Source organism: Ovis aries, chromosome 6 (genome assembly GCF_016772045.2).
Source record: "Ovis aries strain OAR_USU_Benz2616 breed Rambouillet chromosome 6, ARS-UI_Ramb_v3.0, whole genome shotgun sequence".
Lineage (NCBI taxonomy): Eukaryota > Metazoa > Chordata > Mammalia > Artiodactyla > Bovidae > Ovis > Ovis aries.
In genome coordinates, this window is record NC_056059.1 from 60166272 (window position 1) to 60191564 (window position 25293).

Sequence of the window (25293 nt, forward strand, 5' to 3'; positions counted from 1 at the left end):
AATGGGTTGAGAAACACTAGCTTATGAATTTAGAAGTTCTGGTAGGTCCAATTCCCCATACGACTATGATTCAACAGAGCACACATGTGCCCTGTTTAACTGTAAAGGCACTCACCTAGCATACATTATGTGGTTAGTCTCTGGGTAATTTAGATAATTAAACATAAAGTTTCATCTACTGTTATCTGTTGGGTGATCCCTGATTGTTACTGTTTTCTGTAAGTCACCCCTAGTCTACTCACAAGGATTCACATTTACTTTGGATCCCAAAGTCAATGCCAGTACTTAGAGTGGTCTCTGGTGGTCCAGTGGTTGGGGATCTGCCTGTCATTGCAGGGACATGGGTTTGAGCCCTGGTCCAGAAAGATCCTGTATGCCACGGGACAACTAAGCTTGTGTGCCACAACGACTGAGCTTGCTAGCTGCAGCTCAAGAAATCTTGGGTCCAGCAACAAAGACCCAACTAAGCCTAACATTAAAAACAAGTAATAAAATTAAAACATATATATATATTTTTAATTATATATATATATATATATATATATATATATATATATATATATATATATATAAATGCCAGTACTTATTTACTCATACTGGAGTGGATGTGTCTTAAGATTTCAGTAGTCACCAAAAATTACTCCTTGTGCTCCCCCAGGAGGGAGCAACCATAGGATAGCCAAAGTTTATTAGCTCTTTTAAAACCAGAAATTTCTTTTAGAAATCTTTATTGAGGATTGGCAGGTAGAATTCAATGTGGCAAAGAAAAAAACAGAATGGGTCAGAGTCTCAGGAACTGACATGGTCTTTGTGGTCCCTATTATCTGATGATGTTAGTGATTTCACCTGTACATCATGCATTTCTTTCCTGTTAAAAACTAGTATCTAGATATAATATATAATAAATACACACACACACCCCTTAACAGCTGCTTCAGGGTGTCTGTGCCTTAACTTGATGTCTTGGCACTCTTTGAAATGATCATCTTGAGGGTTAGTGGTCTCTTATTCTGGCTGGCCTAAAGTTTTTGGAAAATAGTAGACAGCCAATAACACAGGTTGGTAATACAGAGCTACAAAATATATTGAACCTAAAGCTTTTAATAATATATTCTCAGCATAGCATAGAAAATTCTATTGGATATTTAAGTGTTTAAGGAGCTCAGGCCTGGAGAGGTAGGTGTCTCTGGTGCTGATCCCAGGCCACTCTAACTGCTTAATTTAGAACTCATGGCCCATTACTTATGGCGCTCAGCACATCTGCCCCATCTTTCACACCCTTCTATTTGCAATCAGGCTACACAAAGAACAAGAGTGGCTTGACCCCACATATAAAGAGACAAACAAAATTTAATTGTTATTAATATAACTGCATCTTTGACTAATTCACACTAAGTTCAGTCTTCCAAAATATAAATCTACTTCTTACCCATCCTTGGATAAAATTCATCTAATTTTATATATCACAAAGAAAGCTGATTGTCAATTTATAGACTAATGAGTTCTTTTCTTCACTTTTTCCCTATGTATAATCTAGTATTCTCAAATTTCTCTGTATCTACAAGGCCAGAGGAAAAAAGGGGGATATCCATATCCTTTCTAATACGTGGTGATGCTTCTATTAAAAAATTTTAATGAGAAAAAAAAGACAGGGGAGGGAGAAAGACTAATTGAGTAATTGAGTACTGGTTGTACTTTACTAACTAGAAAATAACTGGGGGAAAATGTCTTTAAAATACTTTATCTTCGGGTAAAATAGTAAATTATTCTCCTATAACAACCCAAGAGATGTTGTGAGGGAGAAAAATATACGACATGCATGAAAATGTTCTGAGTGTTCGGGAAGAGAAGCAATGTATTATTACTAAAATAATGCTCACCTATTGTTTTAATAGTAAATACTTATATTCAAATGGTAAAAACATAAAACTTGTATCTAGTTACAGTCAATAAAATATTTTTATTAAAATATTACTTTGCTTGAAGGTTTTAGGATTATCTTAGCTATTATTATTCATAAATAACTAGAGATTGGCTATATTTTCATTTTAAAGGAAGCTAACCAAAGGTTTGCTGATGAGGATTGATCTATATGTATATATTTTTATTTCTCTGAAAGTAACAGCCATCCTTTGGCTGAAGGATGGGAATAACCTGTATGTGTTTTTTAAAAATTCCATTTAGGCACATAAATAGCAGCCCATGTCTTGAGGCTGCAATGGGAGGACGTGCTACCCTTATGGAGCCTGAAGTGAAGTGAAGTCGCTCAGTCGTGTCCAACTCTTTGCGACCCCATAGACTGTAGCGTACCAGGCTCCTCTGTCCATGGGATTTTCCAGGCAACCGTACTGGAGTGGATTGCCATTTCCTTCTCCAGGGGATCTTCCCAACCCAGGGCTCGAACCCAGGTCTCCCTCACTGTAGACAGACGCTTTTCCGTCTGAGCCACCAGGGAAGTCCTAAGGCACCAGAATCTTAATGTTAGCTCCTCTGTTGAGCTCAGAGGGGGCATTTCTATCCCCACTTCAAGAGGAGAATTTGACGTACTATAAAGCTTAAATTAGAATTTTTTAGTGACACGATTTTCATAATTTATGGTACTCCCATCCTGACCTTGTCTCAAATTTGTTTAGGAAAATTCATTTCTTGGGACTTTCCTGGTGGTGCAGTGGATAGGAGTCCGCCTGTCAATGCAGGGGACACATCTTTGATCCCTGGTCTGGTAAGATTCCACATGCCTCCGAGCAACTAAACCCCTGCGCCACAACTACTGAGCCCATGTCTTAGAGCCTGGAGCTGCAACTCCTGAGCCCCTGAACTGCAACTCCTGAAGCCTGTGCACTCTAGAGCCAGCAAGTCACAACTACTGAGCCTGAATGCTGCAACTACTGAAACCTGTGTGCCTAGAGCCTGCGCTCTGCAACAAGAGAAGCCACCTCAATGAGAAACCCCCACACCACAACTGGAGAAAGCCTGAGTGCAGCAACAAAGACCTAACATGGCCAGAAATTAATAAATTTTAAAGAGAAATGAAATTTCTTGCAATCGTTCTCATAGTATCATTACAATTTAGATAGATGGATGATCAAATAAGTTAAATCTGCAATCTTCTGGAGAAAAGAAGATCTCCTGTTTGGGAGTAACAGACAAGGTGGCCACACTTCAGTAGGAAATGTGTCTTGGTAGTAAACGCAGGTGAGGTTCATTCTGGTAGCACATTCGGGTGAGGTCATGGATGGTTGGCAAAGAAGCACAAACTAATGGAAACAGAACTCCAAGTTCTGCAGTTACTTTACATGGACGTAGCTCAACATAGACCCATCTGACCTGACAACAACAGCAGCAACAGAATAGCTAACCATTTGCTATGTGCCGACTCTGGGCTTCCTAGGTGGCTCAGACGGTAAACAATCTGCCTGTGATGCGGGAGACCTGGGTTTGATCCCTGGGTTGGGAAGATCTCCTGAAGGAGGACATGGCAACCCACTCCAGTATTGTTGCATGGAGAATCCCCATGGACAGAGGAGCCTGGCAGGTTACAGTCCATGGGTCACAAAGAGTCAGGCACAACTGAGTGACTAAGCACAGCAACTCTGGCCAAGACTTCACGTGTTAGCTCATTTAATCCTTACAACAACACTATGAGGTAGTGACTATCTCCATGCATATTTTACAGATGTGGAAACTGAGGCTTAGAGAACTTATATAAGTTGTCCAAAGTCTCACAGCTACTAAGTGAGAGACAGAACTCACACCGAGGCAGCCAGACTCCAGAGTCCATGTTTCAGCCCCAGAACCGCAATGCCACATAGACTCCATGACAGTGAGAAGCTAGTATTTCCACAATTAGTCTCTGTGCACCTGCCTCATGAATCCAGCTGCCTTGTGATTCTGTCCCCAGAGGAGGGTCTCAATGGAATGGCTCAGAATTGGCATCGCTCACCCACACTCGCAAACTGTCTTGTGAGATAGAAAATGAAGACACCAATTAAAATGCAGTAAGCAATCTATCCTTCCACTTTAAAAAACTAGAAAAAGAAGAGCAAACTAAACTTGAAACAACACAAAGAAGGCATAGAAATAAAAAAGAATAAAGATTCAAATGGAAATAAAAGAAGCGGAGACTAGAAAAACAATTAAAAAAAAAATCAATGAAACTCAAAGTTGGTTCTTTAATAGAAAAAAATAGACAAACCTTTAGTTAGAATGACCAAGAAATAAGAGAGAAGACTCAACTTACTAAACTCAGGAATAAAAGAGGGATGTCACTACTGACTTCTCAGAAATAAAAAATTATAAAGGAATACTATGAACAACTGCATGGCAACAAATCTATGACCTAGATGTAATGGACAAATTCCTAGAAAGATATTTATATCAAAACAGACTCAAGAAGAAATAGAAAATCTGAAGAAACATAATAAATCTATTATAAGTACAACAACAACAAAAAATTTGAATTAGTAATAATTTTTTTTTTCATGAAGAGCCCAGGAACTTTGCTCATGAATTCTGCCAAATGTTTAAAGTATGATAATCACCAATCCTCCACAAACTCTTGTAAAAAAAAAAATAGAAAAGACAGAACACTTCTCAATTCAGTGTGGCCAGTGTTACCCTACTACAGAATCCTGACAAAGATATCACAAGAAAACTACAAATCAACATCTCTTATGAATACAGATGCAAAAATCCTCAACAAAACCCAAATTGAACACAACATATAAAGATTATATACGAGACCAAGTATGATATATCCCAGGAATGCAAGATTTTAACATAAGAAAATCAATCAATGAGATACACTGTTGTTTAGTCACTAAGTTGGGTCTGACTCTTCTGTGACCCTGTGGACTATGGCCTGCCAGGCTCCTCTGTCCATGGAGTTTCCCAGGCAAGAATACCAGAGTGGGTTGCTCTTTTGTTTTCCCGACACAGAGATTGAACCCTGTCTCCTGCGTTGGCAGGTGGACTCTTCACCACTGAGCAACCAGGGAAGCCCTAATGCAATACATTGTACCTTACCAATAAAGCACAAAAACCATACAATCATTTTAACAGACACACATGAAAAAATCTGACATTATGCAACAACCTTTAATGATTAAAACACTCAACATACTAGGAACCAAGGGAACTTCTTCAATCTGGTTAAAAAAAAAAAAGCATCTACAAAAGTCTACAACTAACATCATACATCTTGGTAAAAGAGTGAATGCTTTCTCCCTAAAATCTGTGACAAGATAAATATGCCCATTCTTTGTCACATTTACTAAAAATTGTACTGGAGATTTTAGCCAGAGCAATTAGATAAGAGAAAGAAATAAAGGGCAATCCTATTGTAAAAAAAAAAAAAAAAAAAGGAAAGAAAAGAAAAGAAATAAAACTACATATACTCAGGAATTGGAGAAGTAAATGGTCCTTCACTACAGCATTCTTGCCTGGAAAATTCTTGCCTGGACAGAGAAGACTGGCAGGCTATAGTTCATGGAATTGCAAAGAGTCTGACATGACTGAGCAACTGAGCATATTCAGGAATTCCCTGGCAGTCCAGTGGTTAAGAATTGGCACTTTCACTGCTGTGGCCTGGGTTCAATCCCTGGTTGGAGAACTAAGATCCCACAAGCTACACAACTCAGCCAAAAACAACAACAACAACAAAAATCTACATATACTCCCAGCTGAAATGATCTTACATGTAGATTATCCTAAAGAATCCACTAAAATACTAGTAGAACTACTAAATATTCAATAAGTTTATCAAGGTTGCAGCATACAAAACCAATCTACAAAAGTAATACAACTGTGTTTAAATTAAATTACAATTTAAATTAAAATACAATTGTATTTATAAACTATCAATGAACGGTCCAAAAAATGAAATTAATAAAAAAAATTTCATTTAAAATAGCTTCAAAAATATCATAGTAACATGAATGCTCCAAAACACTGTTGAAAGAAATGAGAAGATCAACATAAATAGAAAAACATCCATGTTCATGGATCAAAGGTGTAATGCTGTTATGATGGCAGTCCTCCTCAAACTGATCTATGTAGTCAACACAATCTTTATCAATATTCCAGCTAACTTCTTTGAAGAAATTGATAAGCTGGTCTTAATATTTGTAAGAGAATTAAAGGGGCCCAAAAGGCAAAATGATCTTGAAAAAGAACAGCAAAGTTGGAGGACTCACATTTCCCAACTTCAAAACTTAGTATATAGCTTTATACTTCCAATATAGCTTTATGCTTCCCAAGTGGCACTAGACTAGTGGTAAAGACTCTGCCTGCCAATGCAGGAGCCACAGGAGATGCTGGTTTGATCCCTGGGTTGGGCAGATCCACTGGAGAAGGAAATGGCAACCTGCTCCAGTATTCTTGCCTGGGAAATGTGAAGGACAGAGGAGCCTGGAGGACTACAGTCTGTGGGGTTGCAGAGCGTCGGACATGACTGAACAACCAGGCACTTGATGGTAATTAAGACAGTATAGTACTAACATAAGGATGGACACACTGATCAGTGGAATAGAAATGAGAGACAAGAAAACAGAGTAAAACATGAAACCATACACCTACAGTCAGCTGACTTTTGACAAGGGTATGAAGTTCACTCAATGGGAAAAGAATATCTTTTTAAGAAGTCATGCTAGAACAACTATCCAAATGCAAGAGAATGAAGTTGGACCCATAACTCATACCATATACAAAAACTGAATAATATGAGTCACCCAACTATAAGAGCTAAAATTATAAAACTCTTAGAAGAAAAGATAGATGTAAATCTTCATGACCTTAGATCAGGCAATGGCATTTTAGATATAATATCAAAAGTATAAACAATAGAAGAAAAAAATCATTAAATTGGACTTGGCCAAATGAAACATTTTTGTGCCTCACAGCTCATCATTGCTAAAGTAAAACGATAACCCACAAGATGAGAGAAAATATTTGCAAATTATATGTCTAATAAGAGACTTGTATCTAAAGTATATAAAGAACTCCTACAACTTAATAATAAAAAGACAACCCAATTGAAAAGCAGGCAAATGATCTGAATGGACTTACTTCAAAGAAGATATACAAATGGCCAAAAAGCACACAGAAAATGCTCAACATAATTAGCCACCAGCAAAATATAAATTAAAACTGCAATGAAATATCAGTTTTACACAACCACCAGGATGATCGTGACCAAAAAAAGCTGATCAAAAGAAGTGTTGGAAGGATGTGTAGACATTGCAAGCCTCATACTGCTAATGGGAATGTAAAATGGTGTAGTCACTTTGGATGGAAAGCTGTCTGGCAGGTCCTTAAAAGGTGGAGCACAGCTTTACCATAGCCCAGCAATTCCACTCCATAGTATATACCCAAGAGAAATGAATACGCTCTTCATCATCCCCTTATACTTCCCCTCCTCAATCTGCTTCATCACTCCAGCCAACCCTCCTAACAACCTTGAGTGATTTAGCAGAAAGAAAACAAGCCTTCGAGTCTGGTATGTGTGTGCATGCCCAGTTGTGTCCGACTCTTTATGACCCCATGAACTGTGGCCTGTCAGACTCCTCTGTCCATGGGATTTCCCAGGCAAGAACACTGGAGTGGGTTGCCATTTCCTCCTCCAGGGAATCTTCCTGACCCCGGGATCAAACCCATATTTCTGCATCTCCTGCACTGGCAGGCAGATTCTTTCTCAAAAACTAACCTTAGTCGCTTTCTACTTAGCAACCTTGGATGTTAATTTGTAAAATAAAGATTACACAATACCCAAATTGTTAAAAAATATTTCCAGAGTTCCCACTGTGAGCTGGGTACTGAGAATACATACCTGAATAGGACAGACTCTGCAGCTGAAAAACTCACAGTTTAGTAGGAGACCAAGAAAAGAAGCAAATATTGCAATACGGTGTGATAAACGCCATGATGGATGACATCGTGAAGGAGGGAGTTGAGAAAGAGGAAGGCTTTATGCTATGGCTGTGGGATTTCAACTAGACAATGTGTCCACAGGACACTTGGTACATAGCAAGTGCTCAAAATGTGTGAAGTTCTTTCTCCACAACGGGTGCTAGGAACGTACAAGAAAAAATTTTTAAGTTTTGTTAAGAGAGATAAGAAACTGGAAAGGGCTGTTCACTGTTCCAGCCTGTTACTGTTCTTGTTTTAGTCATGGTCTGACTCTTTTGCGACCCCTGGACTATAGGCTGCCAGGCTCCTCTGTCCTTGAGACTTCCCAGGCAAGAGTACTGGAGTGGGTTGCTATTTCCTTTTCCAGGGGCTTAATTTACCTGAAGAAAGGTGGGCATCAATGTTTTATTTCTTCTTGCTTATAAATATAACTAGAAAGATATTATTGTAATAAATCAAAGTTATAACAAATAAATGTGGGTGTTTTGGGGTAATATTACGGATTTTAACCTAATTCTAATTTGGCCAAATTCAGGAAAATCACTCAAGAATTCCAGACTCTTCGATCATTCAATACGTATTTTTTGATTCCCTACTATGTGGCACCAGGAAAGAGAGATATAAAGTTGAAACTACCACAACCTTACAAATGACTAAGGAAGAGAAAACAAATCCTTAATAATTGCAATGTTGACAGAATAACATGCTGTATCTGTTTCCTCACAAGAATTATTTGGGAGGTTTTCTTGCTCTTGAAACGAAGCAGAGAACTGATGCTCATAATACTGGTTCCTTCCCAATCAGATCTGCTCTCTTATACCAATTTCTAGAACTAGACATTTGCAAATGGGCTTTTACTTGGTAGGGGAAAAAAAAAATGATAAAAATTTCTCAATATGGACAAGTCAAGCCCTCAATGTTCTCAGAGTAAATCTTGCTGAAATGATAAAACCTCCAGCAGTTATCAAGAGCCTCAGCCACATAGATAAACCACGCAATAATCAGTAAATCCATGTTAGTGCAAGGAAGGTGGTGTAATTCAACTCTGGAGTCTGAGGCAGAAGATGTGGGAATCAGTGGAGCAGCAGCGCAGAGGAAAGGGAGCCCACAAGTGCAACAGACACCTACTTTCTCCTGCCCATCCACCCTCCCACGGCTCCTGGCAACGGACCCTTCTATGTCCCAGGACTCAGGGACACACCCAGGTGTGCCACTGTGCTGGTGAACTGGAGTCCTTTTGGATACGAGGAAGCTGAAACTAAAAAACCAACACACAGGACAACAGACTGAGAGAGCGAGGGAGAAAATCAATCCTGATGACCTCTTTTGATTCCTTTGATCCAGTCACGTTCTAACTCCTTAGAATTTCCAGCTAAGTAAATATATATGTATATATGTAATTTTATGTGATTTTATTTGGTATATTCGTGGATTGATTCCTTAAACTATTTGGGATTGGATTTCTGTCGCTTGCAACCAAATGAATCCTTAAATGGCAAAGGGTCTCACTGAAGCTCTCCTCCTTAGTATGTATTATTATGGGATGGGGTAACCAAGGTCACATAGTACTCTCACCTAACCCCAATTCACTCTTCTCACTCATTTTTACAGTTCAACAAATGTACTCTCCAGGTCCAGTAAAAAGCTTTCTTTTTTCCTTTCTGAATTCCTTTAGTAAAATTTTACTCTATGTCTTTTTGCCCTTATTGAAAAGGGCATTTCATTGTTTTGTATAACGGAAGAGTGGGGCTAACGTATCTTTGAAGAGAAATGCTGACATTCAAACAGAAAATTAACCGAGGATAGGATTTCATTCCAATCCCAAAGAAAGGCAATGCCAAAGAATGCTCAAACTACTGCACAACTGTACTCATCTCACACGCTAGTAAAGTAATGCTCAAAATTCTCCAAGCCAGGATTCAGCAATATGTGAACCGTGAACTTCCAGATGTTCAACCTGGATTTAGAAAAGGCAGAGGAACCAGAGATCAAATTGCCAACATTCGTTGGACCATCGAAAAAGCAAGAGAGTTCCAGAAAAACATCTGTTTCTGCTTTATTGACTATGCCAAAGCCTTTGACTGTGTGGATCACAATAAATTGTGGAAAATTCTGAAAGAGATGGGAATACTAGACCACCTGACCTGCCTCTTGAGAAACCTGTATGCAGGTCAGGAAGCAACAGTTAGAACTGGACATGGAACAACAGACTGGTTCCAAACAAGAAAAGGAGTATGTCAAGGCTGTATATTGTCACCCTGCTTATTTAACTTATATGCAGAGTACATCATGAGAAACGCTGGGCTGGAAGAAGCACAAGCTGGAATCAAGACTGCCGGGAGAAATATCAATAATCTCAGATATGCAGATGATATCACCCTTATGGTAGAAAGTGAAGAGGAACTAAAGGGCCTCTTGATGAAAGTGAAAGAGGAGAGTGAAAAAGTTGGCTTAAAGCTCAACATGCAGAAAACGAAGATCATGGCATCTGGTCCCATCACTCCATGGGAAATAGACGGGAGAACAGTGGAAACAGTGTCAGACTTTATTTTGGGGGGCTCCAAAATCACTGCAGATGGTGATTGCAGCCACAAAATTAAAAGACGCTTACTCCTTGGAAGGAAAGTTATGACCAACCTAGATAGCATATTTAAAAGCAGAGATATTACTTTGCCAACAAAGGTCCATCTAGTCAAGGCTATGGTTTTCCCAGGAGTCATGTATGGATGTGAGAGTTGGACTGTGAAGAAAGCTGAGCGCCAAAGAATTGATGCTTTTGAAGTGTGGTGTTGGAGAAGACTGTTGAGAGTCCCTTGGAATGCAAGGAGATCCAACCAGTCCATCCTTACTAAAGGAGATCCGTCCTGAGTTTTCATTGGAAGGACTGATGTTGAAGCTGAAACTCCAGTACTTTGGCCACCTCATGCGAAGAGTTGACTCATTGGAAAAGACTCTGATGCTGGGAAAGATTGAGGGCAGGAGGAGAAGGGGACGACAGAGGATGAGATGGTTGGATGGCATCACCGACTCAATGGACATGAGTTTGGATAAACTCTGAGAGTTGGTGATGGATAGGGAGGCCTGACGTGCTGCAGTTCATGGGGTCGCAAAGAGTCGGACACAACTGAGTGACTGAACTGAACTGAATTCCAATAAAGAAGGTGCCTTCTGGAATTTCCTTTGTGAAAAGCGGTCAAGTCTCAGGGCTTCTTTCTCTCTCCTAATAGAAAATTCTCATATTCCTGGAGAGAATTCTTTTCCAGTTATTACACTCAAATGCTACTGATGTGTAGTCTCTTAAAGGCTCCGTTGCCTGTCAGCTCCAGTTCTGTGCCTGCTTTCCTGAGCAGTGTTAACTGGAATTGCTCAAAGGAACAGAAACAGGCCTCTCACCTTCCAAGATGGCCCACATTGTGGAGTGTGTATCTCTCTCAACAAATCTACTTTTTATCTATCAAAAAAAAAAAAAAGGGAAAGGAACAGAAACAATCGTCCTCATTTTCTGTTTCCTTTTATCTTCTTCTGCTTCCCTCTTAGAAAAAAAGTCAGAGAGGACAGACAAGAATAAAGAACAAAACCTAGTGGGAAGTAACTCTTACAGCAAACTATGGAGAATCTGTAAGAGAATTTTCAACAAGGGTTGAACCAAATCAGCACTTGTGTGGACTAAACAGTGGCTCACTCATATATCTGTTTATTTATAGTGCAAAGTAGGCCTATCAGCAGAAACTATGGCTTCTAAACTATCATTCGGTCTAAACTATTATACATCAACCTTGGATGAACACCCTTGGCTGGAGAGCATTGAAAAACAAAATAAAACTAGAATTTGTGGAGGGTCCTAGCCCTTGGTCATTTTTAAAAGTTCTTCTTGATGATTTTAATATGTAGCCAAAGTCAAAACCAATCATCTCTACAGACATCCAAACAAACTCTTTATCCAACAGTTGCGATTATGCTGGGCAGCTTGGGCTATAACCAAAACGACCAGTAACAATGCTTCTGCACAAGCAGATAATTAAAGCTATCAGTTCTAGCGTCTTTACTGCATATCTGTTTGTACCCAGCACATTACAGACGTCATCTCTAACATTTGCAATCACCTTGGAAAGTACACAGTACATTACCAATTTCAGCACAAGAAATGGAGAAATATAGTGGTAAAGGAATTTATTACACAGCAAATAAGTAGCACAGAGACCCCAATCCAAGCTTGCCCTCTCTCCACTGTAAAGATAGCCCCTTGTCTTCATGTCTTTAATCGAAAATTGGTATTCTTCTAATATTCTACCACATATGCAAATATAAGTATTTAAAAACTGGTGAAAACTCAGAGAAATATATATTTGAAATATATATATACTCAAAACAAGTTTTCTTCATTTTATAAACTGTTAATGCTTATTAGTTTTAAAAAATTTCTCTAATTCTTGGGACGTCCCTGGTGATCCAGTGGTTAAGAATACACCTGCCAATGCATGGGGTCCAGGTTGAATCCCTGATCAGGGAACTAAGATCCCAAATGCCTTAACTAAAGATCTCGGGTGCCACAACTAAGACCTGGCACATCCAAATAAGTAGACAGATGATAGATAGATAGGGACATAATCCACATGCCAATGCAGGGGACACAGATTTGATCCCTGGTCTGGGAAGTAAGACTGCACATGCCGAGGGCAACTAAGTCCTCATGCAGCTGCTGCTGCTGCTGAAGCCCATATGATCTAGAGTCCGCGCTCAGCAATAAGAAAGGCCACTGCAATGAGAAGCCAGCTCACCGAAACTAGTGAGTAGCTCCTTTTTGCCACAACTAGAGAAAGCCTCACTAGCTGCAGCAAAGAGCCTGTGTACTGCAATATTTAAAAAGAAAAAAATTCACTCATTCTAGAAAGAGACAAATGTCAAGATCTGTTACCAGTCTACCTTCTAAACTCTAATGTCCATTTGCAATGTGAACCAACTTTGCTGAGCAAGCTGGTTTTGCTTAGTTTGGTGAGTGCACAATTGATTTGGGCCATATATCAGTAGCAAACCTTCTAGCAATACATATTTTGGGGGCTCCAAAATCACTGCAGATGGTGATTGCAGCCATGAAATTAAAAGATGCTTACTCCTTGGAAGGAAAGTTATGACCAACCTAGATAGCATATTCAAAAGCAGAGACATTACTTTGCCAACAAAGGTCTGTCTCGTCAAGGCTATGGTTTTCCAGTAGTCATGTATGGATGTGAGAGTTGGACTATAAAGAAAGCTGAGCACCGAAGGATTGATGCTTTTGAACTGTGGTGTTGGAGAAGATTCTTGAGAGTCCCTTGGACTTCAAGGAGATCCAACCAGTCCACCCTAAAGGAGATCAGTCCTGGGTGTTCATTGGAAGGACTGATGTTGAAGCTGAAACTCGGGTACTTTGGCCACCTCATGTGAAGAGCTGACTCATTGGAAAAGACCCTGATGCTAGGAAAGATTGAGGGCAGGAGAAGGGAACAACAGAAGATGAGATGGTTGGATGGCATCACCAACTCAATGGATATGGGTTTGGGTAGACTCCAGGAGTTGGTGACGGACAGGGAGGCCTGGTGTGCTGCGGTTCATGGGGTCGCAAAGAGTTGGACACGACTGAGCGACTGAACTGAACTGTACTTTGAGTATTACAAAAAAGGGAAATTGATAAAAGATGGCAGTATTCGTTTATCCCTAAATTCTACTTTTAGACTTAAAAAAGAAAACATGAGAACTCTTGGGGAAGGACTTCTAATTCACCTCTGCAATGGTTGAGACCAGGCCCAGAGCCCTCTCTGGAGTCTGGGGGCCAAAGCCAGCATCCCTGCGGCCATGCACTCCCTGGTTTAGGGGTACAGTACACACCATCCACTGTTGATGGGGTTACACAGCTGCCCCAGTGATATCACTTACATACAGAATCTACAAAAATGATACGAATGAACTTATTTACAAAACAGAAAGACAAACAGAAAACACAGGTTCGATCCCTGATCTGGGAAAGTCTCACATACTGCGGAGCACCTAAGCCCGGGCTCTGGAGCCCACAAGCAGCAACTGCTGAAGCCCCAGTGCCCTAGAGCCCGTTCTCTGAAACAAGAGAAGCCACGATAATGAGAAGCCCGCAAATCGCAACTAGAGAGTAGGCCACACTCGCCACAACTAGAGAAAAGCCCTCACAGCAACGAAGGCCCAGCACAGTCAAAAAAGACATAAATAAATTTTAAAAATAGCAGCCCTGTAAAACAAGAGGTCTAGGTGACTGAAGGTTTAATTTGGAGTCCAAATGTGCATAGGCAATCAGACAATGGTTTCATTTATGATGACGAGTAAAATAAAAACGGAAACACTCCTAGTCTTAATCTGAGCATAATCTAAACTTGAAGTTGATCGTTTGGGTGGGTCTGTCGAGTTGGACAAATTGCCTGGTGTATTGTAATCATGTTGACGTTATTTTCCACAGAATATTTTTTAGATTGGTCCTTGTTATATTGTTCAGAAAAGAGTACAGCACTTCATTCGATGAATGAGCCTGGTCTGAATTGAGGAGAAGTCAAGTATGAATGAGGAAGTGGATTTGGATGCTCCAAGTGTTGTTGACAAATGAAATGAATGACCTGGTTAAGCCCATGTTTTTCCCATCTCTCTGATGGGAAGGCAGGGAAGAAAAGGCGGGGAGCGAGGTTGATGACTGTGTGTGAACCAGTCACTGTTCAATGATATAGAACTTGAAAACAGTTGAATTTGGTAAGCCTGAACAGACCTAGGGCAGTGTTGCATCACAGAACTGGTGACTAAAGCCCATGCTTCATATCTTCCCTGGTTTTCTTCACTCCTTGTCTTTGAAATAAGAACTACAAAGCCTTGAAATCAGAGCTTAAATCTCAGAGGGAAGAACAAATGTAACAGAAGTACGATGAGTCTGCACCGGGCAGGGAGGGAGGAGGCTACAGAGAGGTGAGCTCTGCAGAGGTGTTTGGTGGCTGCTGGTAGCCAGCAGTGGGTGGCAGGAACTGGAAGGAGAAGGCTTCCTCCAGATCATGGAGGCAGATCGTTCATGAAAAGTGAATTGCAGGCTGGACTTTAGGGGAGGAAGTAGTGGAGGAGAGCTGTGGGCATAGGTAACACCAGTCCCGAACATTCCGAGAAGACTCAGAGGGTTCAAGAGTTTGAAAGTCTTACCAGCAGTGTATAACTGGAAGGTCAAAAACCTTCTTCCCATTGGACCATGTTTCCTATCTTTGACTTGTGGCTCTGATAGCAGACTTTGAATTTTAGTGATTTTTAGAAACAAGATTTTCGAATGCTGCTTCTGATTACACAAAAAAAATCAGTGTTCACCATGGAAAACACAGAAACCCCCCACCACCCCACCCCTGCCCCACACACATACTCACAGTCTGGGATGGATGATTTCTTATTAAAAGCCATAGAGAAGAAAGAGGATATGAGTTGGAAATATGGATAATTAAATGTAAAATTGTAAATCCATCATGAGTGGGAATTTGGGTGGGAGTTTGGATTCTTCAGTGTTATTCTTCTCTATTCCTCTAGGTTATTTTTTCCAAACAGAGTACCATCCATGGAATTAGATTAAGCATTTCTAGATTAAGATTAAGCATAACTAGATTAAGCATTTCTAAGGTTCCTGATACATACTGCCAAACTGTTTTCCTACGAGGTCATACCAAATATGTTGTCTTTGTGTGGCCACCAGACATGCCTAAGTAAACTGGATTCTCTCATGGAAGGAAAATGGTACATCACTGTTTTAATTTGCAGGTTATTTGTGATACTGACATTCTTCCTTATGGTATACCAGTACTGCTCTATTGTTCCTTTTTCTGTTGTTTGACTTCTCAGATAAGGCCTTCCATGATAAGGCCTTATGAATAGAATAATGAATTAATAAATTATACTGAATTACTTCTCTGTGTTGCAAATCCTTCCCCACTCAAAATTATCATCATTAACTTAATTTGCTCACATTCCACTCACATTTCTTATTTTGGTCACCACTTTTATGTGACCCGGAAATAGTCCACTTGTGAAATATCTGTAAATGGCAGGTTCTTTACTAAAGAAGAGCTTAGGAAAGGCAAAGGACTGTTAACTTCTGAAGGCAAATTACGAAAATGAAAAAGGTCATTTGCTGTCTTTTTATTTTTCAGAATAAGAAGAGTCCTTAATTTTTATTATGGCAAAGATGAAGAAGAGTTAGACTAAACTTCATAAACCAGGATCCTCTGATATTTTCCTACAGAATAACAGTATAATATATCCAAATCAGTGCTATTTCCTAGAATTAAAAGCAAAACAACGCTTTTCACTGCACACAAACAGCAGAATGCTCCTGGGAAGCATACAGTGTGTGACAGCATCACAGATGAGATAGCAGGAGCATGGAGAAGCTTCTCGAAGTCACAGACTAAATGGAAAAAGGCCCAGGAATAAATCAATTCCATGATTCTGGGTCAGTGTTCTTTCTATACCACCTCACTCCCGCAGAACCTGACATTTTCTATAAAATATATCATTTTAAAATTCCAATGAAAACATCTATTCTTCTGTGTAGCAAATAAAGCCCTCATCATAAAGCTCTCCATGCTCAGATGTTCAGTCGTGTCCAACTCTTTGTGACCCCATGGACTGTAGCCCACCAGGCTCCTCTGTCCATGGGATTTTCCAGGCAAAAATACCGTAATACAAGAATACGGTTTCCATTTCCTTCTCTAGGAGATTTTTCCCACCCAGGGATCATATTATGAATGGGATTATATTCAATCATTTTCAATGTGTGCAGATGCCCATGTGTTTATTAACACCTTCATTATATGATCTTACTTTCCCTGACATATCTATTCAAACAACAGCAGGCTCTGTGCCTATGAACTACTCTAATATTCTTTATTAAAAAATGAAAGAGTAGGCATATCTTACAGCTTTCTTATAAGAAGCCATTTAATTAGAGTAGAATAAAAAGCCTTTGTTTCATTTCTACTCAAAGTTTGCATTTGTGATTGACACAGAGATCAAGCTTACTTCAACAACGGCAAATTTAAATGGTGAGGTTTCACAATCCTTAAGGGGGAAAAATGTTACACGTGACAATGTTCAACCCATTGAATTCACTACTAAGTAAGAGTCCAATTCCATTCATGTGTGCCAACTTCCTTCCAGGGAATCCTGTTTGAGAGGAAGGCAAACTAAGATCCCCCGTGATGTGCCAGATACTTTTATAGACTTCATGTTACCTCAATTAATCCTAACAGTAACTGCTAATGGTTGGTAAATTTGCTGAAAAAGTAAAACTGCCACACAGAGAAAGCCAGTGCACTGGGAAAAGGAGGGCATTAGGCAACTGGCTGTGCTTAGTCCTTCAGATGTGTCCGACTCTTTGCGACCCCACAGACTGTAGCCTGTCAGCCCTCTGTCCATGGGGACTCTCCAGGCAAGAATACTGGAGTGGGTTGCCATGATCTCCTCCAGGGGCTCTTCTCAATTCAGGGATGGAACCCAAGACTCCCGCACTGCAGGTGGATTCTTTACCATCTGAGCCACTAGGGAAGCTGGCTGGCTCTTATTTTATCACGAAGGATAACATCAGCAGGAGGTTAACCTCAGGACGGTGTTTTTTTGTTCCCAACTGGCATCTGAGGTATCTTTCTGTCTGATTCATTGTCTTTGAGACCATTCTACCTGCAGCCACATTATAGTTGTCTTAGGTGCTGGAAACCACATGCTTCTATTGCAAGACTTGGTTCTTTGGTGAAGGTAAACAATAACTTTGATGGAGAGAAATAAGCTGTGGCTTTGAACACTTCTTTCCAATTTTCCATCATGGAATTGTTGTTTAGTACACAATAATCTTGAGAATTAGCAAGATCTTGAGAATCACGTGGACCAATCTCCATTCCCAAGAACTAACGTTTCTTCCAGCTTCCCCATCAGGGGTCTCCCAATTTCACTGATGAAGCGAGGATACTCTGCACACAAAACTTGATTGCATGGCAACCTAATCTAGTTTTCTTACAGCTCCAAGAGTTAAAAAACAAAACAAAACAATCTTTTTAAAAATTGAATCTAACCCAGTACCTGTCTTTGTTTAGTTCTAAAGAAAATGCCTGCTTGTCAGAAAGGTATATTGAGATGAGTTAAGACTTGTCAACAGTTTTAGGGCTCCTGCACTTGCCTCACTTGTAATTGAGAAGATGAAAGACATTTTTTTTCTGATGAGAGTCAGGATGGCATGAGGAAACTGAATGAACTTTGGGGTCAAACTAATCTGAGTGTGAAGGCAGATTTCAGCATTTACCAAAAATGTGGCTTTATTCAAGGTTCTTGAGCTTAGTGATTCAGTTTCCCATTTGCAAAAGAGGTTAATGATTCCTAGCCTGCAATTTCAAGAACTGGGGATGATATACATATAGCAGCCAGAGCAATGCCTGGCACATAGTACGTGTACAATTAAATGGTGTGACTTGAGCAGTCATCACAGACCAAAGAATGTCTTGAAAGAGGGCAGATTTTAATGGCTTATGCAATTCACCAAACACTGCTTGGGTAGCCATCTGGGCAGTGGGAAGAGCTGGCACCATGGAAGCAGAAAATCTGAATGTCTCCTCTTTCACTAACTAGGTGTGTGACATTCTCTATTTCAGCTTCCTCATATACAAAACGTGTAGATGTTACATCTCGGAAATTTTTTTTTAAAAGGTAAGTATAAAATTATTTCGGAAAGTATTTTCTTAAGTGTAAAACACAAGATATTGGTCCTGTGATTGTCCATAAAATTAAAAAGAATCATATCAAATCTTTGATGTTCAAACATTCCATATGGAAGGGGCTTTCTACCGTGAAAATAATGATGCCTTTGAAGCAAAGAATCTGGGCATTTCTTGCTTTTTCTAGAAGTGACTCAAAACGTTGGACTGTGACACTCAGGGTATTCTCCTGTCTGTCACTGGGCATACAGGACTGCTTAGCTGTGGCCTCACTGAAATGGTGACCTGATCACACTGATATACCTTCCAATATTAATGCAAAATTAAAAACATAATCTCTTTCATTCCCAACTCGAAAAGAATCTAAAAGGTATATTCTCCCTTTTCTTATTCTGACCAAAGGGCATTCTGAGCAAGTTTCTGGTAACTTTTGAAGAATGGGATTGTGAATGTGTATACTTGTAGGGTGAAAATCAGGAAAGGTACTAAGGAAGAGGAAATTTAGAAATTTTGTTCATTTCCAACATGATCAGTTGAGTCAGAGACTTTGACATATAGACCTTCTGGGAGTTAGAATTTAAAGCACTTCAAACCCCACAATGAAAGATGTGACTTTTGCCTCCCAGGAAATTTCTTGGCAATTCTGACTTGAAATTCATCTACCTTGCTTACAGTGATTGAACATTTCTTTATGCACAGGTATTGAAACCTGATCTTATGGAATTCCCTGGTGGTCTGGTGGTCAATGGACACGAGTTTGAGTAAACTCCGGAAGTTGGTGATCGACAGGGAAGCCTGGCATGCTGCAGTCCATTGGGGTCGCAAAGAGTCGGACATGACTGAGTGGTTGAACTGAACTAGTGGTTAGGATTCAGTGCTTTCACTACTGTGGCTTGGGTGTGGCATGGCCAAAATTTAGAAAAAAAGAAAGAAAATAACTGATCTTTATTTTTAAAGAAAGAGAAAAAAAAAACCTCAATAGTTTGCTGAATAGATTTTAGATTCAGATATGCATCTGAAAAAAATCATAAGCCATAAAAATTTATTCATAAACAAAAGTCAGAATGAAAAATATAGAAGGGAGACTTCTTTTCAAAACAAGAAAAACACTGAAGGGAAAGATAGAGAAATTGAATTAAGAAAAGTCAGGTCAATTGCCAGCTTTCTGACCAGAAATAGGTCTGTGCTACTGTATAAATGCTGAGTCTTTGTTAACGAGATAGCACAGCCTCAAAAGCCACCTAGCATGCTCATTGCCAGGATAGCACTGCTCGCTGCTGTAACCAACAACTTGGGTGTTAAGATCGATTGTGCAGTTAGGAAACTTTTCTCAGGCTCACTTTCCTCTTCTGCAAACGATGGCTGTTACCTCCTAGGGTAATGGTTTCAGTTAAATGAACAGCCCATGCAGAGTACTTAATAAATCCACACCCAGAAGGACTTTTCTTTTTCCGCCTTTTCAAATGATAACATTTCCAACCCACCTTTTATGAGATCATGCAACTTTAAAGGGCTGGCACACATGGAATAATTTTCAGCTCATAGAGTCATGTTTTTAATCACCCCATGCCAAATTTATTAAACTGCGGTGTATTGTTACAAAGAAATACTATGCATCAGTGAAGGAATACATTACAGCTACACAAATCAACGTTGAGTGAAAGAAGCCAGACACAGAAGAGCACGGATATATGATTCCACTTTTATGAAGTTCAAGAACAGCTAATGTAGGGGCTTCCCTGGTGGCTCAGTGGGAAAGAAAGAATCTGCCTGCCAAAGGAGACATGGGTTTGATCCCTTATCCCAGAAGATCCCACATGTCATGGGGCAACTAAGCCCACGCACCACAGCTATTGAGGCGGTGCTCCGCAAAACGAGAGGCCACAGCGATGAGAAGCCTGTGCATAACTAGAGAGTAGGTCCACACTCGCCGTGACTAGAAAAAGCCCTCGCAGCAACAAAGACCAGCACAGCCGTAAATAGATAAATAAAAATTATTCTAAAGAACAGACAATGTGTGGTGATGGAAGTCAGCATAATGGTTACCTGGAGCAGGGTGGGTGGCTGCCTGGGAGGAGAAGCACAGGGAGCTTTCTGAGACACTGAAAATGTCCCAGACTTTGAACTAAGACTGGTGGTTACACAGCTATATGTAAAAACTCAAGCTGTATACTTCAGAGTTGTTCATTTGACTGCCTTTATGTTATACTTCAATAAATGAGATTTAAAATAATATTTTTCAAAGCACTTATTTGACTTAAGCTCATCACATTGAAGTTTCTCCCTTAATTGAATATACCCACTTAAGTTAGAAAACTATTACTTTCTTGGAAGAAAATCTTTATGAAATGATTTGTGGTCCTCAGTGTCATCTTAAACAAATGTTACTGAGCCCATTTTTCTTGGTGAACCAAGGCTATCTTTAGAAGTTTACATGGTTGAGCTGGGCTGAAATGAAAGGAGGGCTTCAGGGGTCATTGCTTCCAAACTGGGTAACAGTAATTTTTGCCCTTTCCCTGTTATCAGGGGCAATTTTTCATTGTTCCGTGCCTGCCTCTAACCATCCTGGTCCTTATCCTCTGCTTTTATTCATTCACTTATTTGGTACCTGTTTTTAGCATGCCTAATATGTGCTAAGCACTGAACATAGAGTGGTGAATAAGACAGTCACAATTCATGATGTAAGGGGGACTTATTCTTGGGCAGAGGAGGCAAGCATAAAACCAGTGTGATGACTATCTTAAAGGGACAGGAGGACAGGACCTAATTTAGGGGGTTTGGGAAGGTCACCTTGAAGAAGTGACATTTAAGAACTGAGAGGTAAGAACCTAGCCTAGAATGAGATCTTAGTAAGCATTTGTTGAATGAATGGATGATTGATCATTAGCCAACAAAGAAGAGTTTTGATTCATTGCGCATTAAGAAAACAGGAATTCTAAACCAAAAGCGAGTAGGTAGAGTGAGGCCCTGATGGACTTACTGGCTTGAATTTTTTGAATGCTGTGAGGACTATTTTTTGCCTTACTTAAGACCCTGTGTTACTAGACAAGGATTTTTTTTCCCTTCTTTTTTTTGGCCCCACTGTGGGCACATGGGATCTTAGTTCTGCGATCAGGGATCAAACCTGTGTCCCATTCAGCAGAAGTCTTAACCACTGAACTGCCACGGAAGCCCCAAGTGAAGGATTTTTAATCATTGCTCGACTAACCTATACAAGTTCAGTTTTTACCAAAACAAAGCCAGCCCCAAACAGCCCACGTCTTTACGCTGACTCCCCTAGTCTGCCTGACAGTCCTGATCCCAGGTTCCCATGACTGTGACTTTCCTGGCACAGTCACCCAAAAATCTGGAAAGGTGGGCGTTACTCACCCACACCTTCTCATGACAGCGCTGTCCAAGCAAGCCAAAACAACCCTGACTTCTTGGGCATTCCTGCATGTTGCAAACTGCCACCTAATTTGGGGGCCAATTACTGTCCCTAGAGATTTCACCTTCATGATATATTACAAACCAAGAGCTTGCTCTCTAAAGGAGAGAAGGAGCAGATGACAAAATCTTTGCGGAGAGACTTTACCCAAATATATGCCTGATAAGGATTTCCCTGTAGCTCAAATGGTAAAGAATCTGCCTGCAATGCAGGAGACTGGGGTTCGATCCCTGGGTCAGGAAGATCCTCTGGTGAAGGGAATGGCTAATCCACTCCAGTATTCTTGCCTGGAGAATCCCATGGACAGAGGAGCCTGGCAGGCTACATTCTGTGGGTTTGCAAAGAGTCAGACACAACTGAGCAACTAACACACACATGGCTGATAAAGCCAGCCTGGTACTATTAACATATCCCATGGAATAGCAGCAAAGTTTCAAATGCCAGAGACAGGGGCCAATATATCCAGAGTTTAATTTGACATCTGAGTGGATCCATTAACAAACTGCCCAATAACTGCAAGAACTCCTAACAAGAGATGGAAATGCAGACTTTGTTGATCTGAGTTTCTTACAATTCCATACAGACCTTTGGGACTTCTGATTTAAATAAGCAAACAAAGGAACTGCACTGGGTAGGATTTTCCCAGTGAAATAATGGGAAACAGGGAATGGCAAATATCTGGAAATGATTTATTTTTATACTTCTTTCTAGTCTTCCTGTTCCTCTGATGAAATTTCAGACATAAAACTCTATCCATCTACCCGAGAGACAGTAGAATTAATGCATGAGTTTCTTCACTGGTCAGGATCTATTTTGGATTTTTGCAGTATTAATAACATTGAAGGTCAAAAGTTTGTCAGACCCTTAAGCAATCAAGGTGAGTCTATGAGACAGAGAAGTAAACAGCAGTATTCCTACCTCTGTTTCAAAATTTTAAAAGAGAGATAAGAAAAAGGTAATACACTTGTGGCAAGTTACATAAACTTACAGTGATCGGCGTAGTGAAATGACTCAACGTAAAATTCAGTTTTCTGATACGCATATAAAAACAATCAAATCTGCTACCCCTCGGATGAACTGATGTCTTCGGCCCTTCGAAATTGTAGATTTAGTCCTATTTGCCTAAATACACAAAGCCACAGTGAACTTTTCCCATGAAGGAAGTTTCCTCTAATTTTGAAACCATCATTTATTTCAACCATTTTGCAATGACTGGGAACTTGTCAGAAGAAAGACTCTCAGCTTCTGACTGCTAGCGTCACCGGTGAAAAGAGTACGCTAATAATGTTCCTTCATAATCAGTGCTACAGTCCATGGGTCACAAAGAGCTGGACATGACTGAGCAACTGAACAACAACACGCTTGCAGTTTAATCTTAACTTCAGTACCGTCTTTATGATTAGGTTTCCTGCCATAAAATAAAAACAGACTAAAGATTCCACATGCTTGTTACATTGCAAATACCATCCAGCAACTTCTTTTCCCAGGAACTGGCCATTACAGTCACCTTCTGGAGTTACCCTTTTTCTAGATTTTCCTACCTACTGTTTGAGTTTTAACCACTAATAACACAGCTCCAAGTATCTGTGACCAGGGTATCATTATAACACTGGATCAAACGTAAACATTTGATTATGCCTCTAATTTTATCATAGACTCTCATGTTTTCTACAAAGGGAAAAAAAAAAAAAGGTAGAATACTTAGCATTCCCAAGAAGCATTGAGTCATTCGTTTCGACCAGGATATAAAGTTATTCCTAGCAACTGTGTTCTAAAAACAAAAATTTAAGGATAGGAAGAGTCTTTCAAGCTGACTTTTCATCCGGGCAAGGAGAGGATAAGAGAGAAAGCTTAAGAGTATTTTCACAAAACCCAAGCCACCATTTAGCAAAAGCTTTTCAGGGAGTGAGTCACGGGGTATAATGAAACGCAAATCACAAGGCTACACGTTGCCTCCTAGGAACACTGCAGCTGGTTCCGAATTCTTTGCTAAAGCAAATGCTAAGTTCTGATCCAGGCCATGGGGAAACCTCCTGCGCAGGTAGATTTTACCTCCTTCTCTGTGACATACACGTCCCTGGACTAAAACCGAAAACAACATTCAACCGAAACTGAAGATTACAATTATCCAGGGACTCCGATCCACAGAAAAATACAGTTTGCAAAGCAATCCTTTGGCCCCTTTCCTCACCATTCCTGCCCCTTCAGCAGAAGGAACACGTATGTAATCTAACATTTTAAACATGTATAAAAACTAAAGTATGAAACGAGTACCTGCCGCACACCTGGAGCTCCCTTTCCCCTGCTGGCTCTCTCCTCCTACACTCTGGCAACGGAATGCCCTTCAAAACCCTGGCTCAGTGCTTTTGGTAAATGTTTCACGAGACACTAAACAGCCTTGTGTCCCACCCTCAGAGCAAACACCATTGAGAGAACACAATATAATGGTCGAAAAGATATCGTGTGATGTGATGTGCAGTAATGCAAATGAACAGGCGGGCTCTATTTCCACACTTCCCCTTAAGGGGGAAAAGAAAATCCCAAACTTCCAAGGCGTAGGGTGGGCTAGCAGATACAAACTCGGAGTTTTGTGTGTGTGTGTGTGTTTTTTTAAAGCCTCATTATGATAAGCTCATTGTTCTAATCCCCAAGCAAGTCTTGGCTTGTTAAAATGAAAAAGTGTCAAAGGCAAGAGTTAATAGAGGGTAGAGGTCACGAGTGAATCTGTAGAGACTGCCACATCTAAACATGTACCATGTATTTCTAGTTTTCAGAGCAAAGCGGACGCCAAAAAAAAAGCTTTACAGAAACCATCTTCCACAAAAAATTAAACGTACTTCCCATTTTCCATACCCTTCAAGTAATTCACAGTTAAAAACCAACTCTGCTCCAAACCAGAAGTTTTGCATTCCATTCAGGTTAACAATTACAACTGGAGGATAACAGAAACTGGCTGGCACTGAATTATTAGCATACCCAAAAGTCAGGTGCCTCTTGGTACCACCAGGGTTAACAAGATAAAGAGAGAGCACCCACGGATCATCCACAGCACACATGAACGTCGATGAAGTCCGGAGCTCCTACGGGCAGCTCGCACTTACCTGTTCTTGGAGCTGAGAAATGAGAAAACAGAATTATCCCGTGACCGTCGAGCCGACTCCATAAAAAGAGACCAAGGCCAAAGAGAGAAGGAATTGACTTTGGCTTTGGAATCTCACACACAGCCAGGTTAGGCAA

At 40.2% G+C, this 25293-nt stretch overlaps 1 protein-coding gene across 29 annotated transcripts in view; it reads right to left on the minus strand.

Annotated features, from left to right (window-relative positions):
• The window catches only part of RBM47 (RNA binding motif protein 47), a 169707-nt gene that overhangs the window by 54668 nt on the left and 89746 nt on the right, over positions 1–25293 (minus strand). For 4 of the 29 annotated variants that reach the window (XM_042251334.2, XM_042251336.2, XM_060416993.1 and 1 more), the window contains one exon: positions 3862–3960. The exons of 22 other annotated variants lie outside the window; for them this stretch is intronic. The gene's annotated coding sequence lies outside the window, so the exon portion shown is untranslated. Of the gene's footprint in view, positions 1–3861; positions 3961–24330; positions 24396–25293 lie in introns of those variants that run through there. 3 more of the 29 variants (XM_060417001.1, XM_027970946.2, XM_042251337.1) reach the window with 1 other exon arrangement.